Source organism: Procambarus clarkii, chromosome 1, assembly GCF_040958095.1.
Source record: "Procambarus clarkii isolate CNS0578487 chromosome 1, FALCON_Pclarkii_2.0, whole genome shotgun sequence".
In the NCBI taxonomy this organism is placed as follows: Eukaryota; Metazoa; Arthropoda; class Malacostraca; order Decapoda; family Cambaridae; genus Procambarus; species Procambarus clarkii.
The window spans coordinates 44,309,678-44,324,383 of NC_091150.1; the positions used below are offsets into that span (position 1 = coordinate 44,309,678).

A 14,706-nucleotide genomic window follows, 5' to 3' on the forward strand; every position below is an offset into this window, starting at 1 on the left:
CCGTGACCACCACCACCGCTGCTGCTGCTGCCTGAGCACGACCCCTGGACGCCCACGACAGGAGTACAATACTGTGGAGTCAACGACAGCTGTTGAACTACCCAGGAGGATACGAGGCTGAGGAACACAATCCTCAGTCTCGAACGATCTTTTTACGGCCACTACAAACAAAGTGTCACTGAGTCTCCGTCTCTCTCTACACCCTGGTGTTGGTGTTGGTGTGTGTGGGGTGGTGGAGAGAGAGATGGAGAGGTGGAGGTGGTTGTGTGTGGTGGCGGGGATCCTCTCCACCCTCGCCAGGGTGGTGGTGGGGCGAGGCGTGCACGAAGGGCTCTTGGCCACACCTACGGCAGTCGACGACGACAACTGGGGTGAGTATACCTTCAGTAGTCGTTCTATTGTACTATTTGTATAGAATAAATATAAAACAGTATAGACTATAGAACAGTAGTATGTTCTATACTCTACAGTCTACATAGTTCTATAGTACTATACCTATATCCATCTCTGTCTTTCTCTGTCTGTCTGTCTGTCTGTCTGTCTGTCTGTCTGTCTGTCTGTCTGTCTGTCTGTCTGTCTGTCTGTCTGTCTGTCTGTCTGTCTGTCTGTCCGTCCGTCCGTCTGTCTGTCTGTCTGTCTGTCTGTCTGTCTGTCTGTCTGTCTGTCTGTCTGTCTGTCTGTCTGTCTGTCTGTCTGTCTCTCTCTCTCTCTCTCTCTCTCTCTCTCTCTCTCTCTCTCTCTCTCTCTCTCTCTCTCTCTCTCTCTCTCTCTCTCTCTCTCTCTCTCTCTCTCTCTCTCTCCATCCCCCTGCATCATTTATCCATCCATTGCAGATTTTTTTTTATATATAAAAATAATTCGTCCTTATGAGTTTATAAAGAAAATATGAGACAAAATATTGGTGTTATACTAGTGGGTGAAAATTAGATTAGTTTAGACTCAGGAAACACCTGGGTAAATACTGGTTAGATAAATAGTGGGGCTGATGTACGAGACAAATTACTGAGTGAAATGATAAACCAGGCGTTGAGTCTCTCACCCTGGCGTTGACTCTTTCACCCTGGCGTTGAGTCCCTCACCCTGGCCGTGAGCCCCTCACCCTGGCGGTGAGTCCCTCACCCTGGCGGTGAGCCCCTCACCCTGGCGTTGAGCCCCTCACCCTGGCGTTGAGCCCCTCACCCTGGCGTTGAGTCCCTCACCCTGGCGTTGACTTTCTCACCCTGGCGTTGAGTCTCTCACCCTGGCGTTGACTCTCACCCTGGCATTGACTCTCTCACCCTGGCGTTGACTCTCTCACCCTGGCGTTGAGTCTCTCACCCTGGCGTTGACTCTCTCACCCTGGCGTTGACTCTCTCACCCTGGCGTTGAGTCTCTCACCCTGGCGTTGACTCTCTCACCCTGGCGTTGACTCTCTCACCCTGGCGTTGAGTCTCTCACCCTGGCGTTGACTCTCTCACCCTGGCGTTGACTCTCTCACCCTGGCATTGAGTCCCTCACCCTGGCGTTGAGTCCCTCACCCTGGCGTTGAGTCCCTCACCCTGGCAGTGAGTCCTTCACCCTGGCGTTGAGTCCCTCACCCTGGCGTTGAGTCCCTCACCCTGGCGTTGAGTCCCTCACCCTGGCAGTGAGTCCTTCACCCTGGCGTTGAGTCCCTCACCCTGGCGTTGAGTCCCTCACCCTGGCGTTGAGTCCCTCACCCTGGCGTTGAGTCCCTCACCCTGGCAGTGAGTCCTTCACCCTGGCGTTGAGTCCCTCACCCTGGCGTTGAGTCCCTCACCCTGGCATTGAGTCCCTCACCATGGCAGTGAGTCCTTCACCCTGGCGTTGAGTCCCTCACCCTGGCGTTGAGTCCTTTACCCTGGCGTTGAGTCCCTCACCCTGGCGTTGAGTCCCTCACCCTGGCAGTGAGTCCTTCACCCTGGCGTTGAGTCCCTCACCCTGGCGTTGAGTCCCTCACCCTGGCGTTGAGTCCCTCACCCTGGCGTTGAGTCCCTCACCCTGGCGTTGAGTCCCTCACCCTGGCAGTGAGTCCTTCACCCTGGCGTTGAGTCCCTCACCCTGGCGTTGAGTCCCTCACCCTGGCCTTGAGTCCCTCACCCTGGCGTTGAGTCCCTCACCCTGGCGGAGAGTCCCTCACCCTGGTGTTGAGTCCCTCACCCTGGCGTTGAGTCCCTCACCCTGGCGTTGAGTCCCTCACCCTGGCGTTGAGTCCCTCACCCTAGGAAAAGCCCCTGGCGACGCCTCGACGTACAGAGTTTTAATTTATTACTCCAAGTTCCTCGATATCTTCAGGAAGAGTAATAGGCTGGTGTGTGTGATGTCTAACACGGTGACGCGCTGGCCTGTACACGCTGGCTGGCCGGGGGCAGGGCAGGGGCAGGGGCAGGGGCAGGGCAGGGCAGGGGCAGGGGCAGGGCAGGGGCAGGGCAGGGGCAGGGGCAGGGGCAGGGCAGGGGCAGGGGCAGGGGCAGGGACAGGGCAGGCGCAGGGGCAGGGGCAGGGGCAGGGCAGGGGCCAGGGGCAGGGGCAGGGGCAGGGCAGGGGCAGGGGCAGGGGCCAGGGGCAGTGGCAGGGCCAGGGGCAGGGGTAGGAGCAGGGACAGGGGCAGGGACAGGGGCAGGGGGAGGGGCAGGGACAGGGGCAGGGGCATGGGCAGAGGAAGGAGAAGGAACAGGAGGGAAGGAGCAGGAGGAGGAGGGAAGGAGGAGGAAGAGGCGGAGCAGGAGGAGGAGCGAAGGAGGAGGAAGAGGCGGAGCAGGAGGAGGAGCGAAGGAGGAGGAGGATTAGGACGAAGATTGAGGCGGAGGAGGAAGAGAATTATCAGGGGAAAGCGCCAAGCAATTACTACTATATAGCACTGGGAAGGGATTAGGATAAGGATTTGGGATGGGACGGGGAGGAAGGAATGGTGCAAAATTGAGGAGGGGGAAGGAAAAGTAGGAGGACGAGGAGGAGGAGGACGAGGAGGAGGAGGACGAGGAGGAGGAGGACGAGGAGGAGGAGGACGAGGAGGAAACCTTACTGATGAAAGAAAGTTGAGAGAGAAGTTTGAAGAGGTTGAAGGGTTGCTGACTAGTGGCCAGGCTCCACACACCAGCACCAGGCTCACTGGAGGCTCCACACACCAGCACCAGGCCACAGTCTCTCACTGGAGGCTCCACACACCAGCACCAGGCCACAGTCTCTCACTGGAGGCTCCACACACCAGCACCAGGCCACAGTCTCTCACTGGAGGCTCCACACACCAGCACCAGGCTCACTGGAGGCCCCACACACCAGCACTAGGCCACAGTCTCTCACTGGAGGCTCCACACACCAGCACCAGGCCACAGTCTCTCACTGGAGGCTGCACACACCAGCACCAGGCCACAGTCTCTCACTGGAGGCTCCACACACCAGCACCAGGCCACAGTCTCTCACTGGAGGCTGCACACACCAGCACCAGGCCACAGTCTCTCACTGGAGGCTCCACACACCAGCACCAGGCCACAGTCTCTCACTGGAGTCTCCTCTCACCAGCACCTGGCCTCAGTCTCTCACTGGAGGCTTCACACACCAGCACCAAGCCACAGTCTCTCACTGGAGGCTCCACACACCAGCACCAGGCCACAGTCTCTCACTGGAGGCTCCACCTTCACCAAGTTTTACACTGGAGGCTCCACCTTCACCAAGTCCTACACTGGAGGCTCCACCTTCACCAAGTCTTACAATGGAGGCTCCACCTTCACCAAGTCTTACACTGGAGGCTCCACCTCCACTTATAAAAGTCTCACACTGGAGGCTCCACCTTCACCAAGTTTTACACTGGAGGCTCCACCTTCACCAAGTCTTACAGTGGAGGCTCCACCTTCACCAAGTCTTACACTGGAGGCTCCACCTCCACTTATAAAAGTCTCACACTGGAGGCTCCACCTTCACCAAGTCTTACAGTGGAGGCTCCACCTTCACCAAGTCTTACACTGGAGGCTCCACCTCCACTTATAAAAGTCTCACACTGGAGGCTCCACCTTCACCAAGTTTTACACTGGAGGCTCCACCTTCACCAAGTCTTACAGTGGAGGCTCCACCTTCACCAAGTCTTACACTGGAGGCTCCACCTCCACTTATAAAAGTCTCACACTGGAGGCTCCACCTTCACCAAGTCTCTCACTGGAGGCTCCACCTTCACCAAGTTTTACACTGGAGGCTCCACCTTCACCAAGTCCTACACTGGAGGCTCCACCTTCACCAAGTTTTACACTGGAGGCTCCACCTTTACCAAGTCCTACACTGGAGGCTCCACCTTCACCAAGTCTCACACTGGAGGCTCCACCTTCACCAAGTCCTACACTGGAGGCTCCACCTTCACCAAGTTTTACACTGGAGGCTCCACCTTTACCAAGTCCTACACTGGAGGCTCCACCTTCACCAAGTCTCACACTGGAGGATCCACCTTCACCAAGTCCTACACTGGAGGCTCCACCTTCACCTAGTCTCACACTGGAGGATCGACCTCCACTTATAAAAGTCTCACACTTGAGGCTCCACCTCCACTTATAAAAGTCTCACACTTGAGGCTCCACCTCCACTTATAAAAGTCTCACACTGGAGGTTCCACCTTCACCAAGTCTCTCACTGGAGGCTCCACCTTCACCAAGTCTTACACTTGAGGCTCTAGCTCCACTTATAAAAGTCTCACACTGGAGGCTCCACCTCCACTTATAAAAGTCTCACACTGGAGGCTAGTGTGAGACTAATAGTTATAGAGCGCCAAACTTTGTTGACAGCGGGTGAAGCCTCCAGTGGGAGTCACGCATCAACACCAAGTTTTGACACACACGTCTCTTCTCTCTCACTCATCACAAGGATATTCTCACCGTTAAACTCAACTTATTATATATTATAGTCTGTCTCTCTGTCTTTGTCTCTGTCTGTCTGTTTCCGCCTCTTTCCGTGTTTGTCTGTCTCTCTTTATCCCTGTTTCTTTATTTCCCTGTCTGTCTCTCTCTCTCTCTGTCTCTCTATCTGTTAGTCTGTCTCTCTTTTATAAATAATATAGTTGTGTAATGTGTGGGTGGTGGGCAGAGAGAGGAGCTCAGTGGTGTGAAATACTTATAAAAAACTTAGTTGCCCCCTCACTCTAGTGAAGGACAACTGCTTGAGATACCTTTAAAGCTGTTCAAGATTCGTCTGTTGTATGCAAGTACGGGCAAATTATCGAAAGCAGGAAATGTCTGTTAATTTTACAAAGATCCGTAAATAATGGCGTATATTACTAGAAGAAAAAATTACTTTTAAAAAGGTTGTTTTGAAAATATTTAGCTGTGTAGCTAACGGACAGTACCAAAAACTGTCGTGGGGGTCTGAATGTGGTTTCTGGCACGCTATTCCCTGTTGAATTATGGCGACCCAGACCAGCCTATGTTCATCCCATACCCCAGACTGTTACATCTGCCATTTTGGGTGACGCTAGCCTCAAGCATCTGGCCTCCATATTTGAACAGACAGACGGATAAACAGACATTCTCTTACCTATAAGAATGTTTGTTGTTGAAGACCGGATGCTTGGGCTTATATATATATATATATATATATATATATATATATATATATATATATGTGTGTGTGTGTGTGTGTGTGTGTGTGTGTGTGTGTGTGTGTGTGTGTGTGTATGTGTGTGTGTGTGTGTGTGTGTGTGTGTGTGTGTGTGTGTGTGTGTGTGTGTGTGTGTGTGTGTGTGTGTGTGTGTGTGTGTGTGTATATTGGTGTATACTGGCAGCAGGTTTTCTTTTATGCATGTCTCATTGAATATAACAGCATATTCCGTATTTACTATTATCTGATTTAGGGCTTCTATCCCTCTTACTAATGCTTTTGCATGGGCCTATTGACCCATACTTCCTCTTGATGCTACTATATTGGTTCGGATTCTTGAAGTGGGTAGAATATAGTTGTGCATTCTAACTGAACTGAAAACTCACACCCCAGAAGTGACTCGAACCCATGCTCTTGCATCAGGGTTTAACTGGAAGAGCAGTTCAGCAAAAGTCATGTGTTTTTAGGTGAAGAAAAGAATTGAATAACTGAAGAAAATAGAAAAATAAATTATACTCACGAAATGAACGGTATGATAAACAACACAGCTCAATTCCAACACAATGTCACACAAAATAATTAAATAAAAAATTAAATAAATCGAAATCTATGAAAATAAAATTTATCAATGCAATCAGAAATATTGAAATGGAATTCGTGACATATTTAGTATAGCGAGCATGTTGCTATTATGTGCAACAGATGGCGCTGTTTTTCAAAAACGCATGTTTTTACCTGTCACAGGGGTGGCATCTATACAGTAAGTATATAAAATGACGCGCCTATTTGAATGCAACGTTGTGTCAAAATTTCAAAGCAATCGGTAAAGAGGTTTCGAAGATTTCCGTCACATGAAACACATGAAAATCACAGTTTTTCAGTAAAAGCATTTTTTTTTTTTACCGTCACAGATGTGACATCTATATAGTATGTATATAAAAACCTGGCCGGATGCGAATGGAACATTGTGTTAAAATTTCAAAACAATCGGTGAAGAACTTTCGGAGATTAGCAATTATGCACAAATGAACATTTCCATTTCCATTTCTATTTATATAGATATGTTGAATATGACCGAAAGGGGTAAGATTAATTATTCTAACACGAATCTTCTCAATATTTCCAAGGTTTTTCTTCACTGTCGAAGGTAATTTAAAAATTAACTCTCCAAAGTTCATTTTCACATTTTCATTTATGGTCTGACGACAAGAAGCATTTCGCCAGAGACTTCTCACGTTTTCAAAGACAAATTTTTATATACTCCATTTCATGTTTATATTTGTTTTTGGGTGAGGTGATATGGCATAAATGCTTTTGGGTGAGGTGATAGAACACGAACCAATGGGTAATCATTGGGTAAAGATAATTTTACATAATCAGAACACGAATTATTGTGTATTTTCTCTTCTTGCTTCTGTGCTCATTCGGGGTCTTGAAGTGGGTAGAATGTAATTATGTGTTAATTGGCTGTTGATTGCTGGTGTTGACTTTTTAATGTGTAGTGCTTCGCTGACGTCAAGCCGCCTGCTGTCGCTTTATCTATCGATAATTTCTGTGTTGTTTGTTAAGATTTCTCTGGTGAATGTCTGGTTGTGTCAGATTATATGATCCTTGATGGATCCCTGTTTTTTGTGAATTGTTAATCACCTAGAAACAGACGTTGTTGTCTTGCCTATATACCGAGATCTTTGGGGCTGACAGTCCCCAATTGGACATATAAAGGCATAGACGACGTTAGCTTCTTTCACGGCGTCTGTTAGGTGTCTGGAGAGTTCTTCATGAGGGTTCACGAAGAACTCTGAAGAGTTCCCCCCTACAAAACTAGATAAAACTAACCCCAAGCGTGTGGCCTCCAACTTCGAACAAACAGAGACTGACAGGCGTTCTCACCTAAGGTATTGATTTTCTATGGTGGTACCCGTTGTTCCTCGGGTCTGTTTCTCTCATCTATCCATCCATCCACCTATCTATCCATCTATCTACTGTCCTAAACACCCTTAGATTTCACCAACTGTGGATCCCCTGGCAGGGACTCCTGTGTCCCTGCCAGGGTGCCAGGAACCAGATGTTGAGTTTGCTTGTCAACCTGCTTGTGACCTCTTTAGTTGCCATGCAGAAAAGGAAAAGGGCAAGTGGGTCTGTTTTCTGGTAGGTGATTAATATGGTCTCGTGCTGCACGAGCTGATGCTTCACTAGCATTAGGACCATGCACTTCTCTGATGGTGTCGAAGCATCGTTCCAGCTTCCGTACATATGTTTCTGACAGCTGCCCTGGCAACGAGGCGCCGAAGTGTGTTACCCACCGCAATAGGTCTGACTCCACCAACCTTCTTCTTAAGGGCACAAAGTGATGAACCAAAAAAGGGTTCAATTACGTCTGGAATCAAAACACAGAGGCAGTTGTTGACAAACTTCGTGACCTCTGACAGTAGTGTTTCGGCAACTTCATCGAAAACTGGCATTTGAGAACTGGCACCTCAAGGAGGTTTGTCATCTCCTTGAGGTGCTGAGGTCTTCCTCCAGTGTACCCCCCTGCTGAGCCTGGCGGAAATGACATTATGGCTTTGTATACCTCTGACTCTTGGAGGAATAGAGGTCCCATGTCTGGGACATTTGTGTCCCGAGCAGTGGGTTCCTATGGTACTCTGGGAGGGTGCTTCTCTCTCAGTGAGTCGGCAGTAGCAGTATTTCTAGGTGCGATTGTGTCTTCGCTGGTAAGTAACCTAATTGCCCCTACTGTGTTGCCCGTTTAAATTTTTTTGGTCACTTGTGTTCCTAATTTAATATTGTCATTGGAACTTTTGGGTCTTCCACGACGGTTTTTGCGTTGAGGAGGGATGGGGATCAAGTTGTCAGCTCAGGGGAAATTATTTATTGCCCTAGTGACTGATGAGGCTAGTGACTTGCCTCCTCTTGCAGGTACGCCTAAGCAAATATTGCCAAACAGGAGCAAATTATGCCATGCTTTAATGGTGGCTGCAGCATTAAGATTTGCTGACCGTTCATTCACTCTCCTAAGGAGATCTGGATATTTTCCTGCTGCAAATGGGCGCGCAGCTTTTGGAATGTGGGGAAGAGTTCTGGTGGTGGATGCTGTGAGTGCCCCCAGGAGGTCATCTGATGACATGAAGTATGCTGCGATGTGTGGGGGTGCCGGGGGGACCTGTGGGCCTTCTGTCTCTCTCTACAGTTACCGTCCAACAACCCTCACAGCCGTTGTGTTTGCGTTGGGTTCCACCTCCTCTAAGGCGGAAACCTTCGCCACACGCCCGACACGTTCCTCTAGCTGCATTGTTCCCAGGACCGTGCTCATGGCTGCCAGGTCCCTGGCTGGTTGCGGCGGCCTCCGCCATCCTCGCCGCCCACCTGTATTATTCATCCACTTCATAAATGAGTTTTTTTGTCAAGGCGCCCAGGCCAGGCGCAGTGAATGGGGTTGATGTGTTGATGTGGGGAGGAGTAGGGCGTGGGAGGCCGGGCGTGGGAGGCCGGGCGTGGAAGGCCGGGCGTGGGAGGCGGGGCGTGGGAGGCCGGGCGTGGGAGGCCGGGCGTAGGAGGCCGGGCGTGGGAGGCCGGGCGTGGGAGGCCAGGCGTGGGAGGTCAGGCGTGGGAGGCCAGGCGTGGGAGGTCAGGCGTGGGAGGCCGGGCATGGGGGGCCGGGCGTGGGAGAGGCGGCGGTCACACATATTTCTGATACTCGAGAAATCACAGGTGAACTTTTCCTTGGACACTGCAGCCTCACCATGTGTCCAGCCTCACCATGTGTCCAGCCTCACCCTGGTCAGTGTGTACCCCCTCCCTCACCCTGGCCAGTGTGTACCCCCATCCCTCACCCTGGCCAGTGTGTACCCCCCTCCCTCACCCTGGTCAGTGTGTACCCCCCTCCCTCACCCTGGTCAGTGTGTACCCCCTCCCTCACCCTGGTCAGTGTGTACCCCCCTCCCTCACCCTGGCCAGTGTGTACCCCCCTCCCTCACCCTGGTCAGTGTGTACCCCCTCCCTCACCCTGGCCAGTGTGTACCCCCCTCCCTCACCCTGGCCAGTGTGTACCCCCCTCCCTCACCCTGGTCAGTGTGTATCCCCCTCCCTCACCCTGGTCAGTGTGTACCCCCTCCCTCACCCTGGCCAGTGTGTACCCCCCTCCCTCACCCTGGCCAGTGTGTACCCCCCTCCCTCACCCTGGTCAGTGTGTACCCCCCTCCCTCACCCTGGCCAGTGTGTACCCCCCTCCCTCACCCTGGCCAGTGTGTACCCCCCTCCCTCACCCTGGCCAGTGTGTACCCCCCTCCCTCACCCTGGTCAGTGTGTACCCCCTCCCAGGGAGGATGACCCATGTAGGATTATCATCAACGAGATGACAACGAAAAAGTCCAACACGACACCACAAAAAATAAGGCACAGCTGATATCTTGAGGAAATTTATAAAGAAGTCCGGAATGAATTAGATCAAATTTACACTGATGGTTCATCTATTCCTGTCACTGGCAGGGCTGGTGCAGCATACACCATAATTAGGATTAATGCTTTTTAACGTAGAAATGAAGAAAAAACACGTATTGAGAACTATGCCTCTTCAACACAAGCGGAGCTAACTGCCATTGTTATGGCGTTATGATTCCTTGAACGAAACACTAATGGTGCATTGATCTGCACTGATTCAAAAGCAGCGCTACCAAGCCTTAGTGAAAAATCGGGCAGAAAATCTTGCAATAGTTGTTGAGATGAAGAGAGCCGTGAGAGTACTAACCAACCAAGAGTCGAGATGAAGAGAGCCGTGAGAGTACTAACCAACCAAGAGTCGAGATGAAGAGAGCCGTGAGAGTACTAACCAACCAAGAGTCGAGATGAAGAGAGCCGTGAGAGTACTAACCAACCAAGAGTCGAGATGAAGAGAGCCGTGAGAGTACTAACCAACCAAGAGTCGAGATGAAGAGAGCCGTGAGAGTACTAACCAACCAAGAGTCGAGATGAAGAGAGCCGTGAGAGTACTAACCAACCAACCAAGAGTCGAGATGAAGAGAGCCGTGAGAGTACTAACCAACCAAGAGTCGTCAAGTTTCTGTGGATCTCCTCGTATGTTGGAATAAGTGGAAATGAACGAGCAGATGTGCTGGCTGCTGAAGGCGTTGAAAGAGACCATATTGAATACTTCATACCGAAAACTCTTCTACAAATTAGAGGTATTGTCAGGCAACTTCACCGTGACAAGGTAACTGAGGAAAGGAGAATAGAAGAACATATCAGTGACTCTGTATGCTTGTACATTGTGACTGCAGCTGGCAATCCCAGTCATTATGGACGTGGAGGTGGTGGCCGCGGGGAGAGAAATCAGTAATAGCAAGAATTCGTCTTGTTTACAAATATCCATGAAGACTTGAGATGGAAACAACAGTTGAGCAGCGGAGTTGCGGAATCTGTGGTAAGAGTGACGAACACCGCCTTGACCTGTGGGAATGTGAACACCTAAGAGACATAAGAATGTGAACACCTAAGAGACATAAGAATGTGAACACCTAAGAGACATAAGAATGTGAACACCTAAGAGACATAAGAATGTGAACATAAAGAGACATCTAAGAGGCATTATACATTACATTATGTATAGAATAATAAACCCCACATTGTTTGAGTTAGGAAAATACTCTTTGTCAAATATAGATATTGTTGAACAAATCCACAAGGGCCGTGATGAGGGTTCGAACCTACATCCGGGATGACCCCAAACGCGCCTTGGTTGACTGAGCTATGACATGGTTAAAAGACTTGCAACCTGGAGTGCTACTGCCCTCACGAGGATCAACGTACGTTCGAACCCTCATCACAGTCCTTGTGGATTTATTCATTTGATATATCACGCTATTGTGATTTCTGTGTGTATTGTGTTCTGGCCTCAGGGGGTTGGGGCTTATGAAACATAAACCCCCAAAGAGAGAGTTCTGGTTGCTGCACCAAACGGTTACTTGTGTACAGGTGGACAATGTCCCCCAACTACTCTCTGCCAGAACAGACAACCGACCTCGGCAACCACACTCCTGCTACCGTCGGTCGTCCAGTAATGGACACTGGAGTGCTTGCAATTTACTCAGGAAATCACCCTGTATGTCTCATGATCTCGGAGAGGGGTTCAGCGTCACACGTTTAGGGGTGCGGCTCCAACACTGGCCTCATTGTCTTGTGTACACACACCCTTCTTGAGCCGCCGTGACTCCCCACTCTCTCCTTATTTGAAATGATCTCCTAAATCCCCCTTTTGTGAATTAAAATTCTGTCATCCTGTCCGCAGCCATGATCCTTTCTCTCTCTGTCTCTCTCCTGCTTTCTGGGAAACCTCACCAGGACAAGAGCAAAAACCAGCTAACAATATACATTAAATAAACGAAAAAACATATACAATACATGATATAAAAACAATAAAATATTAGCATCCAACCCTCTAAGCTGCTACAACCTGGTAGCACTCCTATATATCATATCCTGGCTTCACCATCCGTCCATATCGAGTGGCTGTTCAACTCTTGGCTTACCACTTACTACTCCCTCCCTATATGGGGTTGAAATCTCGTCACAACAATATTGTACACTCAGCCCTGAAAATATATAAAATTCAGCCTGTGGCTGAAACACCAGAAACATCTGCATAAATTTTCAACAACACAAGAATAACTCAATCTCTCACCTTACACTGCGTCTTACACGCCAATAACCATTCAAGCACTTCCCTTATACATTCCTGTGTAGCCACCATAAACCTCTGGTCTGCTCACAGAAGTTCACTACCATGCACATCTCAAGGTTCTCCAAAATTTTCAACAAGACACTTCTGCAGTTCTCCCAAAACTGCTGCACAATGAAGTCCTCTTCAAACACCAGTGAAGCTTCATCGCTGATTCCACGGAGACACGTGACACTCCTCTTCATTGCTCCTTCACACTGCTTGAGGTCAACTCTTCACTATGGAGTTCTGCTCTCCCACAGATTTCAGCATACACTTCTCCAGCCTCGAAGTTTCCTCATTTAGTTCCTAATTTCCCTGGCCTCGAAGTTCTTCCATTAACTCCTCTTTCCCCAAACAAACCACAGAGTCTGCATCTGGAGAGCGCTCAGAGGGGCTCCCAGAGGTCAGCTTCTAAGACCTCCACCCAAGGTTTCTTTATGACGTCCTCACTGTGGGGGAGAATTTAGTTCTATAATGAATAATGCTAAATGCTTCGAAGGACCAGAATTCTATTAATAAATAGGAGAACCAGTGGCTTATGGATCTCCTATAATTAATGCATAAATGTGATTAAATATATCTAGATGAATGAACTGTAATATTAAAATTAATTCAGAACTAAATCCCTATGAGCTTCAAATTGGGGTGTTATTCTATAATATGAGATTAATGACTTCAAATAATAAAATAAATCATTTAGATTCTATAGTTCACTGAGAGATAACACGGTTGTCTAACTACAAAATGAACAAGTAAACAGCTTAGCTGTCTAAGATGAACGTCGATCACGTCCGACAACGTCAACCCGTTTATTCTTGTCCAAGTCAGCAGCTCTCCAGAAACACGTGAACCCGTAGGTAGAAATTTGTCTCTTTCACGGTTAATTCCATGCTGAAATGCAAATATTATGTAATTTCCACTCCAAACCCTAGAATCATTCTTTTAATTGTAAATTCTAAATGGATTTGGGGTTCAAAGGTGTACTTATGTGGGATTTAATGTTGCCGCACATCGTAACGACAGGGAAACCACTTATACAAGTTATAAAGGCCAGTATAAATTTATAAAGATACTTATTCCCTGCCGAAAGTGGTGTCCGTAAATAATTGAAGCTGCTCAATCAGTCAGGAGTTCGCAAGCAGCCAGATGCTCCTATCATGGGCCGATGGCAATAAGCAAACTCCAGAACACGTCAAAACTATGGCGGCTCTTGCGTGTCTCTCCCTTCCTCCTGGGTGGCTCATGTGCTAGCTCCCAAGGCCGGGATCCCGAGTATAAACCATAATATTCACTTAATGTTCAGTAAGGTAGGAGATGGGTATGACGAATATTTACGTCATAATAAATGTATTAGGTGGCAACAAATGTTTTCTCTTAGTGCATGTCAATTAATTTAGACAACGTTAAATGAATGTAATGTAATGAGAGGCGCCTTGAGGTGGCGCAGCGCTCTCTTTCTGGGCCACTTTCATCTGGTCGGCGGTGGAGCGTGCTGCGTTTTTTTTACTTTATATGCATATACTCTTGTTGGGAATTCTATTGCGAACACAATGATACCAAAATGAAAGCCCTAGGACGGGAATTGAGGTGACAAAAGTGAAGAGAGTGTACACATTTTATAGCTCTTGTGCGGTCCCGGGTAACACGCACTCACTTTCTCTGTTTGTTGAGGATGGTACGCCGGGCTTTTGGACTTTATATGTCTTTAGTCGTGTAGAGAATTCTATTGCGAACACAATGATATCAAATTGAAAAACCTTGGACGAGAATTGAGGTGACAAAGTTGAAAAGAGTATACACTTTTCAGAATTACCGCACGCTCCCGTGAAACTCTGAGGCCCGCATGGGGTAGTGTGGGTCTCGTGCCCGCGGTGTGCGAAAGTGTTAAGTTTTACTTACGAGATGGAGAGTGATGGGAAGCTGCCCTTTCTAGATGTAACAGTCACGGAAAGGATTGGTGCCTTCCACTCTGCAGTCTACACTAAGGAAACGAACATAGGAACGTTTCTTAATGACAATAGTGACCACCCAGAAAGGTACAAGAGGGGTGTTATCAATGCTTATGTCGACCTGGCTCTCACTCACAGCTCTGGTTGGAAGCAGGTCGGTGAAGAACTCTGTAGGGTAAGGTAGGTCCTAGTCAACAATGGCTTCTCTAACGGTTGTATTGAAGACGTTATTAAAAGAAAGGTGAAACGCCACGCAACCTCTGAAGAGTCAACTAACATAACACTTGTACCCTCTATTAGACTATTTTACAGGAACTTCTTTTCGACGGCCCATAAAACGGAGGAAAGTGTCCTGAAAGATATTATTAATAGGAGCGTTATCCCCACAGACAAAAATCAGAAGATACAATTGACAATTTACTACAAAAACACGAAAACAGCCAATCTACTCATGAAGAGCTCTCCAGA

At 48.7% G+C, this 14,706-nt stretch overlaps 1 long non-coding RNA gene across 1 annotated transcript in view; it reads left to right on the top strand.

The window, feature by feature from the left end:
• LOC138351050 (uncharacterized) overlaps positions 1 to 14,706 on the top strand; it is a 117,171-nt gene continuing 102,465 nt past the window's right edge. Inside the window, exon 1 of the long non-coding RNA XR_011222350.1 lies at positions 1 to 371. This is a non-coding gene — a long non-coding RNA (uncharacterized lncRNA). The remainder of the gene's footprint in view (positions 372 to 14,706) is intronic.